Source organism: Scyliorhinus torazame, chromosome 5 (assembly GCF_047496885.1).
Source record: "Scyliorhinus torazame isolate Kashiwa2021f chromosome 5, sScyTor2.1, whole genome shotgun sequence".
NCBI lineage: Eukaryota > Metazoa > Chordata > Chondrichthyes > Carcharhiniformes > Scyliorhinidae > Scyliorhinus > Scyliorhinus torazame.
Window position 1 is genome coordinate 159363668 of NC_092711.1, and position 21836 is coordinate 159385503.

At 46.8% G+C, this 21836-nt stretch overlaps 2 long non-coding RNA genes across 2 annotated transcripts; one reads left to right on the forward strand and one right to left on the reverse strand.

The window, feature by feature from the left end:
- Nucleotides 1-1013: 1013 nt before the first annotated feature.
- LOC140422231 (uncharacterized) lies at nt 1014-13770 on the reverse strand. The gene is made up of 2 exons (XR_011947331.1): nt 13637-13770; nt 1014-1298 (listed from the first exon to the last, which is right to left on the reverse strand). It is a non-coding gene; the product is annotated as an uncharacterized lncRNA (long non-coding RNA).
- A 51-nt stretch (nt 13771-13821) lies between these two features.
- On the forward strand, nt 13822-21350 carry LOC140422202 (uncharacterized). Its single transcript, XR_011947303.1, has 3 exons — nt 13822-14107; nt 17698-18029; nt 20868-21350. It is a non-coding gene; the product is annotated as an uncharacterized lncRNA (long non-coding RNA).
- Nucleotides 21351-21836: the final 486 nt, after the last annotated feature.

Genomic DNA, 21836 nt, shown 5'->3' on the forward strand with positions numbered 1-21836 from the left:
CCAGTATCCTAGCCACTGTTGGGGTCTGGTCTGGGATCGGAATAGTGACCGATGTAACAATTGGTTGGTGGCCCATTTTCCAGTCAGTCCTCCAGCACCTTCCTGTCTCTCTATTACTGCGACGCCCATGGCAGTTTCCCAACTGGGACACAGGCCCCGTTATTCTCAGCTAAATTCATCCCTCAGCTCTGTCGCCCGGCTGTCATTGATATGAGCAACAGAGACAGAAAGGTGCAGAGGAGCAATGGGAAGTTAAAACTTGTGGCTCAAAATCAATACTTCAACATTTGTCAGTGAAATCCATGTTATTTATACTGGGTTTTTAATTATTAGATTTAGGCATCGGAGGCAAAGGGTGGAGGGTTTTAAAGCGTAACTTTTCCTTTCTAACTAGAATCCGCCATGGCTCAGGGGGCAGCACTATCACCTCTGGGTCAGAAGGTTAAGACCCAGTTAGGGACCTGTGGACAAAAACCAGTTCCAACATTCCTGGTCCCAGCACTGAGTGAATGCTGCACTGTCAGAACAGCTTTCTTTCAAATAAGATATTAAACTGAGGCCCTGTCTCCCCCTGCCCCCGCCCCCCCACCCACCCCCACCCCCCCCCCCCCACACCCCACCCTCCCCCCCACTTTGAAGAAGAGCAGGGGAGTTATCCCCGGTGTCCCGGTCAATATTTATCCCTCAATCAACATCACTAAAACCAGATCATCTGCTCATTATCATTTGGTGTGTGGGATCTTGCTGTGTGGAAATTGGCCGCTGCGCTTCCTACATTACAACAGTGACTACACTTCAAAAGAACTTCATTGGCTGTAAAGCACTTTGGGACGTTCTGTGGTTGTGAAAGGCGCTATAGACATGTAAGTTTTTTAATTGAAGGTTTATGTTATCTGATCTTGTTATCTGGAACTTAATTGATTTGAGCCACACCCAACTTGCGATTTAATAAATTCACTTTGGTTCAGACAAGACTTTAACCAATTAAGACAAAATCAAAATTCTCTGGATAGTAAATTTAAAAATAAGTTTATTAAATGAAAAAAGTTTACTGAATAACTTTAACACATTGACTTTTCCAACTTCATGTGGGTGATCAGTCTGTAGAAGCGTAACCCTCTCTGGCTCCTTTGACAGTAATTCTTGTAGAATTCAGCCTCTGGAGTCTGGCTCCTCATTTGACAGTAATTTCTTTGGAACTCGACCTCGGGAGTCTTCAGTACTTGGCCAGCAAGGAAGATCTTCAGAACCTCTACTTTTATCCCCAAAGTGACCATTACCTCACGTCAGAGTTGGGTCTGTTGTAACATGATAATTGGTCAATTTGGTCACTAGATTAATTTAATTGGATCCCCAATTACTGACACCTTCTCATTATCTCAGACAGGAATACAATAGAACTGTTTCATACTATCCCTTCATCTGATTCTCTACAATCCCTTATTCATACAGTTTCAAATGTTGAGGCTAATCAGAGCTTGAAGGTCTCTCTTGTCAGTACATTTGTCCTTATTGCACTTTCTTTATACACAGCAATTAACCTTTGACATTTTTACAGCAAATGAGAATCGGGGCACGATCGAATGGCCACGATGCGCAAGGCGCGAATCCAAGTGCGCCAGTTAGATCGCAGGAGAGTCCGAAATTGGGCACCAAGAGGCAAACGGTTTCCGATCTAACCGGCCTATTCCCACTGGCTGGATTAAGGCCAATCTCCATCCCGTTAACGGGAAGGACCCCCTATCTAAAGGCAAAGCTTGATTTAAGCGACTCCATAGCCGGTCACATGGACGCCGATGAGTATTGGCCCCACACAGACATGGGCCAGGCATCACGGTACCGGAGGGGTTCCCGGGCCATGGAGGCCCCCGAATGGTCAGGTATAGGGCAGGGTGCCCCGCCCGGCACAGCCCCTGGGACGTGTGCATCTTGGCACCGCAAACCTGGACATTTCACACTCTGCCCACTCACTAAGATCATTCATAAAGACTGAGTCTTGATTTTGTGCAACAACCATGTCTTTCTCTCCATTTCAAATCCCCTGTGAAAATCCAAACACAGTGTATCGTGAAATTATTAGATTTAAAAAAGAACGAGTTGTTGGGATTCACTGCCTCACAATGGTGCAGGAAGGAAATTCAACTGTAACTTTCACAAGGGAACTGGACAGATTCTGGAGGAAAAGAAACTTGCCGGGCGATGGGACTAATTAGTTAATTCAAAGAGCTAGCATGGGAACAATGGGCGGGATGGCCTCTTTCTGTGCTCACTGAGACTCGTTTGCATTTGAAGAAAGTGGGAAATACCTGGAAGCCACTTCCTACGATGCGGGTAGAAGCAGAGATAATGGAAAGTCTCCCAAAGGAAATTAGATGGGCTTTTCAGGGAAATAAACTGACGGATACGGGAATAGGACGGGGCAATGGTTTGATCTACAGAGATCTACAAGATGTGAATCTTTGGAATTCTCTACCCCAGAGGGCTGTGGGAGCTCAGTCATTGAGTGTGTTTAAAGAAGAGACTGACAGATTTCTAAATACCAATAACACAAAGGGATATGGGGATAGTGTGGGGAAAAAGCCATTGAAGTGGATGATCAGCCATGATCGTATTGAACGGTGGAGCAGGCTCGACGGGCTGAATGGCCAATTCCTGCTCCTATGTTCCAATGATACAAAGGTAAGCAGGAAAGTAAATTATGAAGAGGACATAAGGAGGTTAAAAAGGTAGATGTTAAATGAGTGAAACAAGATCTGCCAAATGGAGAATAATGTGGGAAAATGTGTAATTGTCCATGTTGGGCAGAAGAGTAAAAAAGTTTATTATCTAAATGGTGAGAGATTGCAGAGCTCTGAGATTCAGAGGGATCTGGGTGTCCAAGAGCATGAATCACAAAAGGCGAGTATACAGGTGCAGCAAGTAATTAGGAAAGCTAATAGAATGTTATTGTTTATTGTGAGGGGAATTGAATACAAGAGTAGGGAGGTTATGCTTCAGTTATACACAGTAGCACAAGTGGATACCACTGTGGCTTCACAGCTCCAGGGTCCGAGAATCGATTCCCCACTGGATCACTGTCTGTGGAGTCTGCACGTTCTCCCCGTGTCTGCGTGGGTTTCCTCCAGGTGCTCCGGGTTCCTCTCAGTCCAAAGGTGTGCAGGTCAGGTGGTTGGCCACGATAAATTGACCTTAGTGATCAAAAAGTTTAGGAGGGCTTATTGGGTTACGGGGATAGCGCTTAAGTGGGTCGGTGCAGACTCGATGGGCTGACTGGCCTCCTTCTGCACTGTATGTTGTATGTACCATATTGGTGAGACCATATCTGGAGCACTGTGTACAGTATTACTCTAATTTAAGGAATGATGTAAATGTGTTGGAAGCAGTTCAGAGAAGGTTTACTGGACTCATACCCGGAATTGGAGGCTGGTCTTGTGAGGAATGATTGGACAGGCTGGGCTTGTGTCCGATGGAGGTTTGGTGACTTGATTGAACCGTATAAGATGCTGAGGGACCTTGACAGGGTGGCTGTGGAAAGGATGTTTCCTCTTGTGGGAGAATCTAGAAATTGGAGTCACTTCAAAAGTAATAACTTGTCCATTTAAGGCAGAGGAGAACTTTAACTCTCAGAGGGTTGGGAGTCTTTGGAACTCTCTTCCTCAAAGGGCAGTGGAAGCAGAGTCTTTGAATATTTTTGAGGCAAAGATGGATAGATTCTTGAAAATCAAGGGGGTGAAAGTTTATCAGGGGTAGGTGGGAATAAGACCACACTAAGACCATAAGGAATAGGAGTAGGCCATTCGGCCCTTCAAGCCTGCTCCACATTTCAACAGGATCATGGCTGAAACCAACATTCCTCACATTCACTTTCCGGCCCTTTCCCCATAATCCTCGGTTCCCTGACTGAGCAAGAATCTAGCTCAGCCGGGCAGCACGGTGGCACAGTGGTTAGCACTGCTGCCTCACGGCGTCAAGGTTCCAGGTTCGATCCCGGCTCTGGGTCACGGTCCATGTGGTGTTTGCACATTCTCCCAGTGTTTGCATGGGTTTCGCCCCCACAACCCAAGGATGTGCAGGGTAGGTGGATTGGCCACGCTAAATTGTCCCTTAATTGGAAAAAAATGAATTGGGCACTCTAAATTTACATTTAAAAAAACAAATTGAGATAAAAAATCTATCTCAGCCTTAAATATACACAAGGACTCTGTCCCCACAACTCTCTCAGTTCCAAAGACTCTCAGAAGAAATTCCTCCTCATCTCAGTCTTAAATTGACATCTCTTTATTCTGAGACTATGCCCTCTGGTCAACTCTCCCATGAGGGAAACATCCTCTCAGCATTTACCCTGTCCAACCCCTTAAGAATCCTGGATGTTTCAATGAGATCACCTCTCATTCTTCTAAATTCCAATGAGTAGAGTCCAAACCTGTTAAACCTTTGCCCCGAAGACAATCCCCCCATAATGGGGATCATCCTAGTGAACCTTCTCTAAACAGCCTCCAATGAAATAATATCTTTCCTTAAATAAGGGGACCAAAACTGCTCTCAGTTCTCCAGATGTGGTCTCACCAGCACCTTGTACAGCTGCAGCAAGACTTCCCGACTCTTATACTCCAACCCCCTTGGAATCAGGGCCAACATTCCATTAGCCTTCCTGATTACCTGCTGCACCTGTCTGCTAGCTTTCTGTGTTTCGTGCACAAGTTCCCCCAAGTCCCTTTGTGCTGCAGCTTTCTGTAGTTTTTCGCCATTTAAATAATACTGTTCTTTTGTTCTCCCTTCCAAAATGAACTTCACATTTTCCCACATTATGCTCCATGTGGCAACCTTTTGTCCACTTGCTTAACCTCTCAATATCTCTTTGCAAACTGTTTGTATCCCCCTCACAACTTGCCTTTCCATCTATTTTTGTGTTGTCTGTAAATTTGGGCACAGTACGTTCGCTTCCTTCCTCCAAGTCATTAATATAAATTGTACACAGTTGCGGTCCCAGCACTGATCCCTGTGGAACCCCACTGGTTACAGGTCACCAACCTTAAAAAGAACCCCTTATCCCCAATCGTTGTTTCCTGCTCATTAGCCAATTCTCTATCCACGCCAACCCCATGTGTTCTTATCTCATGACTTAATGTTTTGTGAGGTACCTTGTCAAAGGCCTTCTGGAAGGTTAAATACAACACATCTACTGGTCCCCCTCTATCCACTCTGGTTGAAACTTCCTCGAAACACTCTGATAAATTAGTCAGACACAGTTTCCCTTTCACAATGCTATGCTGACTCTGCTTGATTAGATTATGATTTTCTCAATGTGCTGCTATTACTTCCTAATAATTGATTCCAACATTTTTTTCAACAATAAATGTTAGGCTGATCGTCGTATAGTGTCTCGTTTTTGCCTCCCTCCCATTCTGAATCGGCGGGTTGTCACATTGGCAGTTTTCCAATCCTCTGGTACTTCTCCAGAATCCAAGGATGTTTGGAACATTACAATCAATGCATCCACTATCTCTGTAGACATTTCTTTTAGGATCCGAGGATGCAGCCATCCAGGGGACATATCTTATCCCCATCGGTTTGTCCAATACAACTTCTCCAGTGATGGCATTTAATTGCTCCCTCCGTATTCTTTCGTATTAATGGAATATTCGATTTATCTTCCACCATAAAGGCTCATGCAAAATATCTGTTTAACTCCTCTGCCATTTCCTTGTTCCCCATAACTGACACAGTGGCGTGGAGGCACAGTGGTTAGTACTGTTGCTTCACAGCTCCAGGGACCCGGGTTCAATTCTCGGTTTGGGTCACTGTCTGTGCGGAGTCTGCACGTTCTCCCCAAAACTGCGTGGGTTTCCTCCGGGTGCTCCGGTTTCCTCCCACAAGTCCCAAAAGACGTGCTTGTTAGGTGAATTGGACATTCTGAATTCTCCCTCTGTGTACCTGAACAGGTGCCGGAGTGTGGCGACTAGGGGCTTTTCACAGTAACTTCATTGCAGTGTTAATGTAAGCCTACTTGTGAAAATAATAAAGATTATTTTAATAATAAAAAATATTATTAGGCTCGCCCAAGATTTATTTTCAAAGGAGCCTCTGTGGAGTTGAGGTTTCAATTAGATCAGCCGTGAACTTATTGAATTGTGGAGCAGGCTCGAGGGGCCGAGTGGCCTGCTCCTACTCCTAATTTGTCTGTTATCACATCCTTTATAATAGATTGTAGCATTTTCCCTCCTCCTGATGTCAGGCTAATGGGTCTGTGGTTCCCGTTTTCTCTCTCTCCTTAAATAGTGGGGTTACATTTACCACCTTCCAACTTGCAGGAACCATTCCAGGATCTATAGAATTTTGAAAGATGATCACTAATGTATCCACTATCTCTACAGCCACCTCTTTCAACACTCTGGGATGGAGAGGTCAGCTTTTGGGGATTTATTAACTTTCAATACCATTAATTTCTCCAGTGCTACTTTTTCACTAATACTAATCTCTTCCAGTTCGTCGTGCTCACTGGTCCCTTGGTTCTCTCGTGTTTTGGGGATGATTTCTGTCTCTTCCTCTGTGAAGACAGACACACATTGTTTAGTTTCTCTGTCATTTCCTTATTCCCCATTATAAACTCTCCTGTCTTTCTGGAATGGACCCACATTGGTCTTTGCTAATCTTTTCCTTTTCACATTCCTATTGGAGCTTTTCCAGTCGTTTTTTATGTTTTCCCCAGTTTGCTCTCATATTCTATTTTCTCTTTATCAGTTTCTTGGTCCTTTGCTGAATTCTAAAACAAATTCCCAATCCTCAGGCTCACTACTATTTGGGCCACTTTATGAGTCTCCTCCATTGATCTAATGGAATCTTTAACTTTTCTTGGTAGCCACGATAGCTTCATTTTGCTGTTTAATTTTTGCTTCTTAAAGGAATCAATATTTTATGTAAATAAAATGCGAGTGGTTGCCTGTCTATTGTCTATCGTCATACAAAGAACAAAGGACAGTACAGCACATGAACAGGCCCTTCGGCCCACCAAGCCTGCCCGGATCATGATGTCTGTCTAAACTAAAACCTTCTGTGCTTCCAGGGTCTGTATCCGTCTATTCCTATCCTATTCATGTATTCGTCAAGATGCCTCTTAAACGTCACTATCGTACCTGCTTCCACGACCTCCTCCGGCAGCGAGTTCCAGGCACTCACCACCCTCGGTGTAAAAAACGTCCCTCGCACATCTCGGCTAAACTTTGCCCATATGTCACCTGGTAATTGACTTTTGCCCCTTGCACCTTAAACCTCTGTCATCTGGGAAAAAGCTTCTATCAACTCTATCCATGCCACTCATCATTTTGTAAACTTTTATCAGGTCGTCCCTCAACCTCGTCGCTCTAGTTAAAACAATCCGAGTTTATCCAACCTCTCCTGACAGCTAATCCCCTCCAGGCCATGCAACATCCTGGTAAACCTCCTCTGTACTCTCTCCAAAGCCTCCACATCCTTTTGGTAATGTGGTGACCAGAATTGTCGGCAATATTCCACGTGTGGCCTAACTAAGGTTCTGTTCAGCTGCAGCATGACTTGCCAATTTCTATACTCAATGCCCCGACCAATGAAGACAAGCATGCCGTCTGTCTTCTTAGCTCCTTATCCACCTGCATTGCCACTTTCAGTGATATGTTTATTGTCATTTCCCAATCTACCACAGACAACTTGCCCCTCATACCATGACAGTCTCCTTCTGCGACAACCACCCAGATAAATTAGACAAATGAAGTATGTAACCACCATAGCCCATCTTCATGGCAACATGGTTGCTTTGGGAACTAAATATCTTCCAACGTGCAAACACCTTTTCATTCTGTGCTCCTCGTCACACATGGAACCAGGTAATCGCAACGAGGCTCAAAAATGGTCAGCCCACCGGAGGCAGAGATGTTAGACCGGCCAGTCCAGCAGAAAGAAACCCTCCAATCATCACCAGTCACCAGATGTCAGAATGAACAAAATGCAGTCCTGGATGTCAGTGAGAGCAGAACCAATAACAACGGAGCCAACATCTGTAATTTATTGTGAACTTGTTGGAGTCACAACAGATGTGATGAATCAGAAAACCCCTCCCCACATTGAGAGCAGATGAATGGTCTCTCCCCAGAATTAACTCGCTAGTGTCTCCATCGTTGGGACGGATCATTGAATGTCTCCCCTGCTCAGAGCAGGGGAATGGCCTCTTCCAGGTGTGAACTCTCTAGTGTTCCCGCAGGGTGTATGGATATCTGAATCCCTTCTCTCACTAAGAACAGGTTAACGCCTTCTCCCCTGTGTGAACTCGCTGGTGGCTCTGCAGGTTGGATAACTGAGTGAATCCCTTCCCACACTGAGAGCAGATGAACGGCCTCTCCCCAGTGTGAACTCGCTGGTGTCTCTGCAGGTCGGATGAGTGAGGGAATCCCTTCTCACACTGAGAGCAGGTGAATGGCCTCTCCCCAGTATGAACTCGCTGGTGTCTCTGCAGGTCGGATGATTGAGTGAATCGCTTCTCACACTGAGAGCAAATGAACGGCCTCTCCCCAGTGTGAACTCGCTGGTGTGTCCGCAGGCCGGATAACTGAGTGAAACATTTCTCACATTGAGAGCAGGTGATCGGTCTCTCCCCAGTGTGAACTCGCTGGTGTCTCCGCAGGCTCAATGAAGTAGTGAATCCCTTCTCACACTGAGAGCAGGTGAACGGCCTCTCCCCAGTGTGAACTCGCTGGTGTGTCTGCAGGACGGATAACTGAGTGAAACACTTCTCACATTGAGAGCAGGTGAACGGCCTCTCCCCAGTGTGAACTCGCTGGTGTCTCCGCAGGCTCGATGAAGTAGTGAATCCCTTCTCACACTGAGAGCATGTGAACGGCCTCTCCCCAGTGTGAACTCGCTGGTGTGTCTGCAGGACGGATAACTGAGTGAAACACTTCTCACACTGAGAGCAGGTGAACGGCCTCTCCCCAGTGTGAACTCGCTGGTGTAATTGCAGGGTGGATAACTGAATGAATCCCTTCCCACACACAGAGCAGATGAACGGCCTCTCCCCAGTGTGAATGCGCCGATGAGCTTCCAGTGCAGATGGAACCCAGAATCCCTTCCCACAGTCCCCACATTTCCATTGTTTCTCCAGGGTGGGGGTGTCCTCGTGTCTCTCCAGGTTTGTCGATCAGTTGAAGCCTCGTCCACACACAGAACACGTGTAACGTCTCTCCCACTGTGAATGGTGTGATGTTTTTTCAGGCTGCGTAACTGGTTAAAGCTCTTTCCACAGTCAGAGCTCTGGAACTCTCTCACTCGGGTGTGTGTGTGTCTCGGGGCTTTTCCAGCCACACTGATGTTTTGAAGCGGACAGAAAAGACAAACATTTCTCCTTCTCAATTCAAAGTCCGGTGATATTCAGTTCCAAGGAATTGAGAGACTCAGTCAGATTGAGACGTGACGTTTGCGATTTCTGTCTGTAATTCCTCCTCCTCTAATATTCTGTAAAAACAATTTACAAAAGTTACTTTTCCTCTCCTCATTTTGGAGAAGGTATCCTGAGGGTAACGGCAGTCTGGCCGTGGGATTAATCCTCCGGGTCCTCAGTCTTATTGAGGAATGTCCCCTCGGATCTATTGTGGTGGTGATTCTTTTGTATTTTTGTTATTATGGGAGGGTTTATGTGTTGTTGACTTTATCCTACTCTGGTACAGACGGGGCTTTTATCTGTGAAAGGAGCAGTTTGGGGAGACTTTGGTGCCTCTGGTGTAAAGTGAGTTGGAGGAGGGGGTAATGGCGCACGCCCGATTGTGGTGTGAAAATCTGTTCCTGTTCTCTCTGTCGCCTAACTAATGGCGGCAGTTAATCTGCAAATTTTCTCAGGGAATGTACGGGGCATCCATCACCCTATCAGAAGGAAAAAGATCCTCTCTTTTCGAAAGGAGAACGTCGACATCGCTTTATTACAGGAAACGCATCTGGATTATGAGGAACACTTTAAATTGAGGCGGGATTGGATTGAGCAGTTTTTTTCACCTCTTTTTCATCGAGTCGCAGACTTGTGACAATGCTTATTATACACTATCCAAGCAGTCAGGGTAACTGTGCCGATTACAATGTGCATGTCAATTTCCTTTGTGTCGGTCCCTCCATCTCCTGTCCCTCCCCTCCGCCCCCTTCACTCGTCGTTTCTGGGTCCTTTCCTGGCCCTTCACTGTACAATGGGAGTTATCTGTTATTTACAAGTGGACGGTGCCCTCCCCCCCCCCATTGATGGGCCTCCCCCCTTCCACCCCGCGCACTCCCTGTCCTGTTTTTCACCTTCCCTTGGGGGTTCCTCTTCTTGTTTTTTGTTCTGGGCTCTCTGGTCTCTGTGTCAGTTGGTTTCTGTTTCTTCCTCCTTGTCCCAGTAGCCCCCTTCCCCCCGTCCCGTTTTCCTGCCTGTTCCCTGTGATCCCGTTGGCTCCCGTACGCCCACCTCCCTCCCCAGTGTTCCATTGGCCGCTGGCTTCAAACAGGTCCTGGAACAAGTTGGTGAATGGCCTCCACACTTTGTGGGAACCATCCTCTGACCCTTGGACGGTGAACTTGATCTTCTCCAGGTGGAGAAATCCAGATAGGTCTGCCAGCTCGTCTGAGCTGTGGGTGGTGCTGCTAATCGCCAGCCGAGCAGGATTCTCCAGCGGCCGATTAGAGAAGCAAAGGCAAGGGCGTCCACCCTCTTCCCCATGAATAGATCTGGCTAGTCCGATACCCCGAAGACTGCCATTTGTGGGCATGGCTCCACCCTCATAACCATGGACATTGCCTCTAAATAGGCTGTCCAGAATTCAACTGTAAATATGCTGTCCAGAATTTGACAATTCTGGGACATACCCAGAACAGGTGGGCATGGTTTGCCGGGCCCCCCTGGCACCATTCACATTTGTCCTCCATCTCCGGGAAGAACCTGCTCATTTGGGTTCTTGTCGGGTGTGCTCTGTGCACAACATTCAGCTGCATGAAGCTTCGCCTTGCGTAGGAGAAGGTGGAGTTGGTCCCGTTCAGTGCTTCGCTCCAGAGTCCCCACCCTATTTCCGTCCCTCGCTCTTCCTCCCATTTTTCCTGGGTTTCGTCAAGTAAGGAGCGCATCCTTATTAAGAGTTGTCCGTACAGGTCCCCACAGTTTCCCTTCCCCAGACTGTCTTCGTCCAGTAACTCCTCTTGCATTGTGCTTCTCAGGGTTTCTGGGTATGCTGGTGTCTCCTTGCGGAGAAAGTTTTTGACCTGGAGCTCATCCCTGTTTGGTAGGTCCAGTCTATCCGTCAGCTCCTCTAAGGTCGCTAGTCTATTTCCCGTGTAAAAGTCCCTAACCATCAGTGTTCCCCCTTCTTGTCTCTACCTCTTGAAGGTGATGTTGAGAATGGCTGGTGCAAACCTATGGTTGCCGCAGATGGGGGCCATAAGGGACACATCGGTCATACTGAAATGCTGCCACATCTGGTTCCAGGTTCTCAGGGTAGCTGCCACCACTGGACTGGTGCTGACGGGGATGGGAGTGTTGCCGTAGCGAGGGCCGGGAGGGTCATTCCTGTACACGAGGACTCGGCCATCATCAACCATTCCATGTCTGGGTCCTTTACCCATCTCCTCACTCTTTCGGCCGTGGCTGCCCAGTGATAGTATTGCAAGTTCGGGAGGGCCAGGCCTCCCATGTTTCTTCTCCATTGTAGTACTGTTTTAGGGATTTTTGAATTCTTGCCCCTCCGCACAAACGATGTTAGGTTAGGTGGGTTGACCATGATCAATGGACCGGATTATGGGACTAGGATGGGGAGTCTGCCTCTGTGAGTGCTTTTTCTGAGGGTCAGTGCAGACTTGAAGAAGCAAATGGCCTCCTTCTGCACTATAGAGATTCTACGTCATCTATGTTATTTTAATTCGACTCTGCTGTTAGTGTGTTTTGTAATATTTTGGGGTATGCGCCCTGCATTGTTATTCTTCTGTTTTTATATAATTTTACCCTCTTTCCCCGCTCACTATGTTAACCTGTTAACTGATCTGGCATTTCATCTAGAGGCTCTGGTCGCTCAAATATCCTGCTCTGAATTAATTCTGCAATGTATTGCTTGTATTTATGCGGAAGTATCAGTTGTTCTACACTGTACCCATTTTCCAGCAATATTTCTGTTATTCTGTTGCATTCATTATTTTAAAAATGGTAAAAAAACATGACAAAGGAAATATTAAAAATCTGTCCAACTCATCCTTGAATATATTCAGTGACCCAAAGACTCCACTGATCCCTGTGGAAGAGAATGCCATAGACTAATAGCCTTTTGAGGGAAGAGATGACTGGAAATATATAAAGCCGATCATAGAATTTACAGTGCAGAAGGAGGCCATTCGGCCCATCGAGTCTGTACCGGCTCTTGGGAAGAGCACCCCACCCAAGGTCAACACCTCCACCCTATCCCCATAACCCATTAACCCCACCCAACACTAAGGGCAATTTTGGACACAAAGGGCATTTATCATGGCCAATCCACCTAACCTGCACATCTTTGGACTGTGGGAGGAAACCGGAGCACCTGGAGGAAACCCACGCACACACGGGGAGGATGTGCAGACTCCGCACAGACAGTGACCCAAGCCGGAATCGAACCTGGGACCCTGGAGCTGTGAAGCAATTGTGCTATCCACAATGCTACCGTGCTGCCCACTTTTTTTTAAGAAATAAGAATAGCGACAGTACAATATTATACAACCAGAAATAATAGTAAATGTACTTTATTACAGACCATAAATAATATATCTAATTTAAAACTACTAGACATATCTCTAACTGATATTAATTTACTGTCCCATTAAATGTCAGCCATCTCCTGGAGAAACCAGCCCTTTAATTGTGATAAAAGAAAATTACTGTGGGTGCTGGCATCTGAAACGAAAGAGAAAATGCTGGAAAATCTCAGCAGGTCTGGCAGCATCTGGAGGGTGAGAAAAGAGCTGACGTTTCGAGTTCGATGACTCTTTGTCCAAAGCTTTGTCAAAGAGTCATCGGACTTGAAACGTCAGCTTTTTTCTCCCTACAGATGCTGCCAGACCTGCTGAGATTTTCCAGCATTTTCTCTTCCTTTAATTGTGAACATCAGGAAAGAGACCATCCTTTTATTTATTAATTATTTTTTTTTAAAAATGCATTTTATTCAAACTTGTATCAAAGTGGGTTACAGCAAATAAACACCCCGGGAAACATTCTTCCCAACAATCAACTATACGGTTTGTACAGATTTTTCTCCTTTTTCATTCCCCCCACACGACGAACGGCTCCTCAAACATGGTCACAAACATCCCCCACCTTTTCGCAAACCCCCCTGCTGCACCCTTAACTCAGACTTTCTCTTCTCTAACCGCAGGAAGTCGTGCAGGTCACCCAACCGCGCTGCTACCCCCGGTGGCGAGAGACCATCCTTTTAGCCAGACAAATAAATGTGTCAAGCTGAGGGAGCAAAGGATGTCAATGTCTTTGAGAGAGAGAGAGACCTGGGCCAAGCTTTCCAGAGTCTGCACTCTCCCTGGATTCACTTCCTTTCCCTTCAGTTGCTGCAAGTGATCAATTGAAGGTAAGAATGAGAAAAGAAATGGAAAGGGAGAGAAAAGAAAGTGTTTCACTCACAGATGTTGGAGAAAGGAGTTTTTTTCCTTCACTTCCGCTGTGACATCACAATGGGGCACTGCCCGAATCAGCCAATAGGAATTACTCTTCCGCGCTGTCGTCACCGGGTTCCAGTGCGCAGGCGCGGCGCTCCCCGCCCCCACCCGTTGTTTCGTCTGCCCCTTGAATAAGGGGGGAAATAAACCGGCAACAGAACCTCCTCGAGACAAGGTTTCCAGGCAACCGGCTGACGGCCAGAGCGAGAAGCCAATCGGTGATCTCCCCCTGCCCACGACTGCGCATGTCCAAGGGAGAGGGGAGGCTGTGCATGTGCAACGGGTAGCCCGCCTTCTGACCTTTTACCTGAGGTATTAACCAATGGCAAGAGTTGGAGGACCAGAAGGATGGTCCTCCTGCTAATCAGCTCGGGCTTTGTGTGACTGCTCGATTGAACTTCACAAGGATGCAAACCTCCTCCCGTCTCCAACAACTGTGAGTAAAACATTTTCTTTTCTCCCCCTTTCCATTTCGTTTCTCATTCTGACCTTCAATTGGTCACTTGCAGCAACTGAAGGGAAAGGAAGTGAATCCAGGGAGGGTGCAGACTCTGCAAAGCTTGGCCCAGGTCTCTGTCTCTCTCTCCATTAAAGACATTGACATCCTTTGCTCCCTCAGCTTGACACATTTATTTGTCGAGATCTTCTCAGAAGCCCAAATACGACATTCATGAACCCTGCCGCTGCCCAGCTTGTAATATAATTAGGAGCCAATTTAGCTCAGCTGGTTAGTGATGCAGAGCGAGGTCAGACTGGTCCTCCCTCATGATTGTCAGATGGAGGGCAGCACGGTAGTGCAGTGATTAGCACTGCTGCCTCACGGCGCCAAGGTCCCAGGTTTCATCGTGGCTCTGGGTCACTGTCCGTGTGGAGTTTGCACATTCTCCCCATGTTTGTGTGGGTTTCACCCCCACAACCCAAAGATATGCAGGGAGGTGGATTGTCCAAGCTAAATTGTCCCTAAATTAGAAAAAATGAAATAGGTACTCAAAATTTAAAAAAGAAATTGATTGTTGGAAGGATGCCCTCCAGCTTTCTCACCAAAACTTTAGACAGCAGTTTCAAGTCAACAGATTGACTGATAAGAGACACGCTCCCTCGATCCTTGTCCGCTTCAGAATCAAACAGACATAAGCCTCAGAAAGAGTCAATGGCAGCATACTTGAGTCAAAGTGATAATACATACCCACAAATAGTTCCAACAGTAAACCTCAAATCCCATGTAAACCCCACACCCACAGCCATGTGGTCCCAGCGCTTTACCTGGCTGAAGCTCCTTCATGGTCTTTGACATCGCTTCCCTAGAAAGAGTAGCATTAAGAGCCTCACACTGGTTTTCTGAGGCCTCCGGAAGATTCAAGGAAAATAAATAATGCTCCACACTGCCAATACATCACCAGACTGCTCAGACTTGTATAATCCTGCATAGAATTCCCGAAATTCCTGTTTATTTCCTCCGTCTTCGTGACCCTTTTCCCTTTGCCAAGCCGCACAGAGAAATCCGCTCCAAAGTTGGCCTTTGTATTCGCTCGGGTTACTCCCAAACTCGTACAACTTATGCCTCGCAAACTTTCAACTGTTCTCAACCTGCTGAGTAAATAGGGAGTCTTGCTGCGTTAACCTCCTTCAGCAATAGCTTACTCGGGCCTCCTTATAATTCTCCTCGGCCTTCACCAAACAAACCTCCAGACGGCGCTGGTTCTCCAACACCTGCACCTCTTATTTGCAGTGTAAGAAGTATTCACCCCCCCCGCCCCGGCGATGAGTGAAAACATCGCTCAGTGTCTTATTAACCCATGTCCACAAAATCCTCAGTTCGGCACCAGCCCTTCTCTCTTGGCGAAGTCCATCGCATCCTCGGGCTCCTCAAAGCAATGGTGCCGTCCCTCGTGTGTGATCCACAGGCGAGCCGGATACAGCAGCCGAAACTTCACCTGCTTCTTAAACAGAATCTCTTTGACTTGCCTGTAGCCTGCCCTTCTTCTGGCCACCTCCACGCTCAGGTCCTGGTAGATGCGCATGACACTGTTATTCCAATGGCAGCTCCGCGTGCGCTTAGCCCACTGTAGCACCCGCTCCTTGTCCAGGAACCTGTGAAACCGGGCCACCATCACTCGGGGGAGGGGGGGGGCACCTCTCGCGGCTGCCTCGCCAGCGCCCTGTCCACCTCCACCGGGCGCGGGAAGACATCATCTCCCAACAGCTTCTGGAACATGCCCGCCACCGTCTCCCTCAGCCCCCTCCGGGAGACCAACGATTCTCAAACTCTGCTGATGGGACCTATTTTCCAGGACCTCTACCTTCTCCAGAAGCCTTTTTTGTTGGTCCTTCAGCCTCTCCATCTCCGCTTCCACCACCGTTTTGGTTATCCTCCTGCTCCTCCAGCGCCTTTTCCAACTTCTGGATCGTACGATCCTGGGCATCCAGCCTATGCTCAAGCCCTCGATGTCCTTCTGAATCAGGTCTAAACTGTTGCGCTGCAAAACAGTAAAGCCCTCTTGAATGACCTTCAACAGATGCTCCGTTGTTGGCTGGGCTGTCTGCACCGCAGTCCGGACGTCGGCCATATTGTCCTCAGCAGCAGCTTGTACACTGCCCTTGTTTGCCCACTTCTTCAACTGTTTGCGATTCTTTCTGCTTCTTAATTCCATACACCTGTGTCTGGAGTCAGTGCCTGAGTGCCTATGCCTTCCGAACTAGCACTCAAAAGTACAAAAAAGTCAGGGAAAAAGTCCGACTGGATTGAGAGCCACCAAGTGTGCGACTTACTCCTCCTTAGCCGCCACCGGAACCTCCACCTAACCTTTTTGAACACTAAGGGCAATTTATCATGGTCAATCCACCTAACCTGCACATCTTTGCACTGTGGGAGGAAACCGGAGCACCCGTACGAAACCTACGCTGACGCGGGGAGAACGTGCAGATTTCTACAGACAGTGACCGAAGCCGGAATCGAACCTGGGACCCTGGAGATGTGAAACAACGGTGCTAACCACTGGGCTACCAGGCTGCCCATCTAGAATGCCTGAAAGACGTGCGTTTGGTGAATTGAACATTCTGAATTCTCCTTCTGTGTACCCTAACAGGCGCCGGATGTGGTGACTAGGGGAGTTTCACAGTAATTTCATTGCAGTGGTTTTTTAAAAATATAGATTACCCAATTCATCTTTTAAAATTAAGGGGCAATATAGCGTGTTCAATCCACCTACCCTGCACAACTGTGGGTTGTGTGGACAAAACCCAGGCAAACACAGAGAGAATGTGCAAACTCCACACGGACAGTGACCCCGATCCAGAATCTAACCTGGGACCTTGGCGCCGTGAGGCGGCAGAGCTAACCACTGCATCGCCGTACCGCCCCATTGCAGTGTTAATGTAAGCCGACTTGTGACAATAATAAAGATTATTTTAAAATTTTAGGGTACCCAATTCATTTTTTTCCCCAATTAAGGGGCAATTTTGCGTGGCCAATCCACCTAGTTTGCACATCTTTTTGGTTGTGGGGACAAAACCATCACAAACACGGGGAGAATGTGCAAACTCCACACAGTGTCCCAGAGCCGGAATCGAACCTGGGACCTCGGTGCTGTGAGGCCGCAGTGCTAACCCACTGTGCCACCCCCGATTATTATTAAGAGGGAGTAGCCTCTCCAACTCTACTTTACCTTTCCATTTCTTTTCTCATTCTGAGGGGACTTTGGTGACTTGCAGCAACTGAAGCGAAAGGAAGTTTGTATGTTGCACACATTTTGAGTTTGGTATTATAGACATATTCCTGTCTGGCAGCCTGCATGGAGATTTTCAGGCCTCTGTCCAGGACAGGAAGCAGTGAGCATGGATCTGTGAATCAGCCTGAAGCAGCACCTTTCGAGATTTGGGAGGATTAGAGAAGATAAATATTACATACTGTAGAGTGAGAATGGAGGGAGAGTGTGTTGGGTGGAAATTTACAGCTTTTGGAGAATGAGAAAGGAAAGAATGTTTTATAGAAACTAGAATTGTCTGTTCTCAACTTGCATCTTACAGGATATTAGATGAAGATTTGCAGAAAAAAACAAACATCACTTCAGGATTTGGAAGAGTCACTTGGTTTATCGGGACCTGAATACGGTACACGTGACAATAAACAAATCCAATCCAATCCGGAGAACCATCACAGCAAAAGACACCTCTGGGGTTAAGGGTTGCCAGTCAGGCAAAGGAACACAATGGCAGTAAACACAGGAATGAAGAATCACATTGGGCTGGTTCCAGGAGAATTGAGTGACAATTTCTGCAACGTAACCATGGAGTGTGATTATTGATCGTGTTAAAGTAAAAGTAAGAAGTCTCACAACACCACGTTAAAAGTCCAACAGGTTTGTTTCGAATCACTAACTTTCAGAGCACAGCTCCTTCCTCAGGTGAATGAAGAGGTGGGTTCCAGAAACATATAGATAGATAAAGTCAATGATGCAAGACGATACTGTTGAATGAGAGTCTTTGCAGGTAATTAAGTCTTTACAGGTCCAGACAGAGCAACTGGAGAGAGGGATAATCACAGGTTAAAGAGCTGTGAATTGTCTGAAGCCAGGAGAGTCGATAGGATTTTGCAACCCAACAATACAGAATCGCCAAGCAGAAACTTATAGCTAGGTTCCGCACACATGAGTACAGCCTCAACCAAGACCTTGGATTCATGTCGCATTACATTCACCCCCCACCATCTGGCCTGGGCTTGCGAAATCCTACCAACTGTCCTGGCTTGAGACAATTCACACCTCTTTAACCTGCTCCATCTGGACCTGTAAAGTACATTTATTATTATTTCTAGTCTTTTAATATTGTACTGCAACCATGTTATATATTTTCAGTAATCTCTTATCTCAGAGGGTTGTTAATCTCCGGAATTTGTTTCCCCTAGGGTCCAGTGGAGTCTGGGAGTCATTGAATATATTCAAGAATAAGCTAGACAGAATTATTTGTTTTATTATACGTGCCCAGTCTTTTTTTCAATTAAGGGTCCCTCTCCCTTGGACATGTGCAGTTCCAGACCACCCACCCATCTGGGATAAAGCAGTTTCTCCAGCATGGGAGGATTGTGGGAGCTGCGTCCGCCATTACTTGTCCGGAGCAGTCTCCAACCTCCTGAGACTCGGATGAAAAGTGAGGGGGTGGACATTGACACCAACCTGACACAAAGTATATGTGGGTAGTCACTGGATTTGATTGTGACCCCCCACCCCCTCCCTCCCTCCCTCACCAAAACATAATTTTTTCATTTAAGGTACCCAATTCATGTTTTTTCCACTTAAGGGCCAATTTAGAATGGCCAATCCACCAACCCTGCACATCTTTGGGTTGTGGGGATGAGACCCACACAGACACGGAGAGACTGTGCAAACTCCAAACGCAGTGTCCTGGGGCCGGGATCGAACCTGGGTCCTTGGCGCCGTGAAGTTAGACAGAATTCTGATTGACGAGGGAGTTGAGGGGCACGGGGAACAGGTAGGAAAATGGACTGAAAGTTAAGATGAGGAGCGAATTCTTCACTCCAGGATGTGGTGAAGCTTTGGAATTCTCTGCTCCAGAGGACTGTGGAGCCTCAAGTCATCAAGTATTTTCCAGATCGAGTTGATAGGTTTCGAGATGTTGAAGTCACTAAGGGAAATGGTGCTGAGCTAGATCGGCCATTGAGCTTATTACAGGGTTGAGCAAATTCAATGGGCCAAATGGCCAACTGCAGTGCCTATTTGTACTGGAAGCTCATTGGCGCATTCACACTTGGCTGAGACCATTCAGCTGCTCTCTTTGTGGGAAAGGATTCAGTCAGTCATTCACCCTGCAGACACACCAGTGAGTTCACACTGGGGAGAGACCGTTCACCTGTTTTCGGTGTGGGAATGGATTCACTCAATTATCCAGCCTGCAGAGGCACCAGTGGGTTCACACTGGGGAGAGGCCATTCATCTGCTCTCACTGTGGGAAGGGATTCTGTGAATCATCCACACTGCGGAGGCACCAGCGAGTTCACGCTGGGGAGAAGCCGTTCACCTGCTCTCAGTGTGAGAAGGGATTCTGTGCTTCCTCGAACTTGCTGAGACACCAACATGGTCACAATTGATTACAGGGGTTGGATTCTGTTGTTATTGTTTCTGCTCTCAATTACATCCAGGACTGCATTGTGTTCATTCTGTCAGTTGGTCAATGGGGAGGGTCGGAGGGTTTCTTTCTGCTGGACTGGCCTTCTCATGACTGATGCTCTTGAGCCTTGTGGCAAATTTCATAAGGATCACTGAGTGAAAGGGTGTTTGGAAGGTAGATGACAGATAGTTCCTGTTTCTGTTTGAAACCCCTAAAGAATGCAGGTATAGGCTTTGGTGGTTACATGGTTCTGTCTCAGAAGGAAACTGTCAAGCTATGAGGGGCAAGTTGATTGGGAACTTACAATAAAATGTGTAATGATACACAGGCAGTCGCATTTAAGGAATTATCACATATTTACATAAAATATAGATTCCTTTAAGAAACAAAAATCCAACAGGAAAAGTGACGCAACCGTGACTATCAAGAAACATTAAAGATTCCATTAGGTCAAAGGAAGAGGCTCATTGATAGATTACAGATTTATTGCTTCACTGATTTATTGGTACCTTGAAGAATCAATGCAGTATAATTCTTAAATTCAGTATACATACAGGCAGAAATTGTTTCAGATAAAAATATGAGAATTGCTGTACAGCAACTTAATATGTGTCAGAATCTAACACAGTTTCAAGAAAAGTTGCATAAAAGCCCTCGTAATGAATAAAACATTGTTCTACAAATACATCTAGCAATGAAAACGTATCGCAGCCTCAGCAACAGAAACATTTACAAAATGTAGCAAAGCCTTAGCAACAAGCAAGGTTAATGCAGAACGCCTTATCTTCAGAGGATTGGTACACATGGCGGGAGCATGTAGACATTTAATTAACTTGATAGACATTAATGAATCTTAAGTAAAGACCAATGCCTGGATAACAAATCATGCTCCAAGTGACAGAGTTTTCTGATTAAATCAGGAAGCCTCAGCTGAGAATTTGAAACCAATAAGGGGTTAGACCATTGATAAGAATTTCTTTAAGAATAGTTTCATGACTAAAGTTTGTTCTATATTCATGCTTTAAGAAATTCTGAACCATCTATTGATTTCCTAATATTTTCTTATTTCATAGAATTTCATTTCATAGAATTTACAGTGCAGAAGGAGTCCATTCGGCCCATCGAGTCTGCACCGGCTCTTGGAAAGAGCACCCTACCCAAGGTCAACACCTTCACCCTATCCCCATAATCCAGTAACCCCACCCAACACTAAGGGCAATTTTGGACACTAAGGGCAATTTATCCTGGCCAATCCACCTAACCTGCACATCTTTGGACTGTAGGAGGAAACCGGAGCACCCGAAGGAAACCCACGCAGACACGGGGAGGATGTGCAGACTCCGCACAGACAGTGACCCAAGCCGGAATCGAACCTGGGACCCTGGAGCGGTGAAGCAATTGTGCTATCCACAATGCTACCGTGTTTCCCCAATGTTTTTGTTTAACTCTCTTTGTTATGTTTTGATGTATTATTTGATCTGAATTTGGAATTATTTTTATGTAAGAGAATTGAGGTGGATAATTAGCAATAAAGTTGTATTTTTGGACACCTCCAATCAACCAGATTTTGGGCTCATTTTTGAAGATAAAATAAGAGATCAGGGGCAAAATTCTCCGTTATCGGCGGAAACTCCGCCGATCGGTGCAAAAAACGGCGCAAATCCCACTTGCGTCACGTCATAAAAATGGGCCGATAGTCTGCGGCCCGAAATGGGCTAGCAGCGACGTAACGGGATCCGCGCTTGCGCAGTGGTTCACGCCGTGCAGCGTCATACGCGCTGCACGGCGTGACGGCTCATAAGGCCGCGCAGCTCCCCCCCCACCCGACCGGAACAGCCGACCGCAACACCCGACTTGATGGCTGGCCGTCGCTCAGCCCCGAGGTTCGAGTCACGCGATGTGGAGGCGCTCCTGGATGCGGTGGAGCAGAGGAGGGACGCCCTGTATCCCGGGCACGGCCGCAGAGTTGCCCCACGCCACAGCCGGCGTCTGTGGAGGGAGGTGGCAGAGGCCGTCACCGCTGTGGCCCTAACACCACGGAC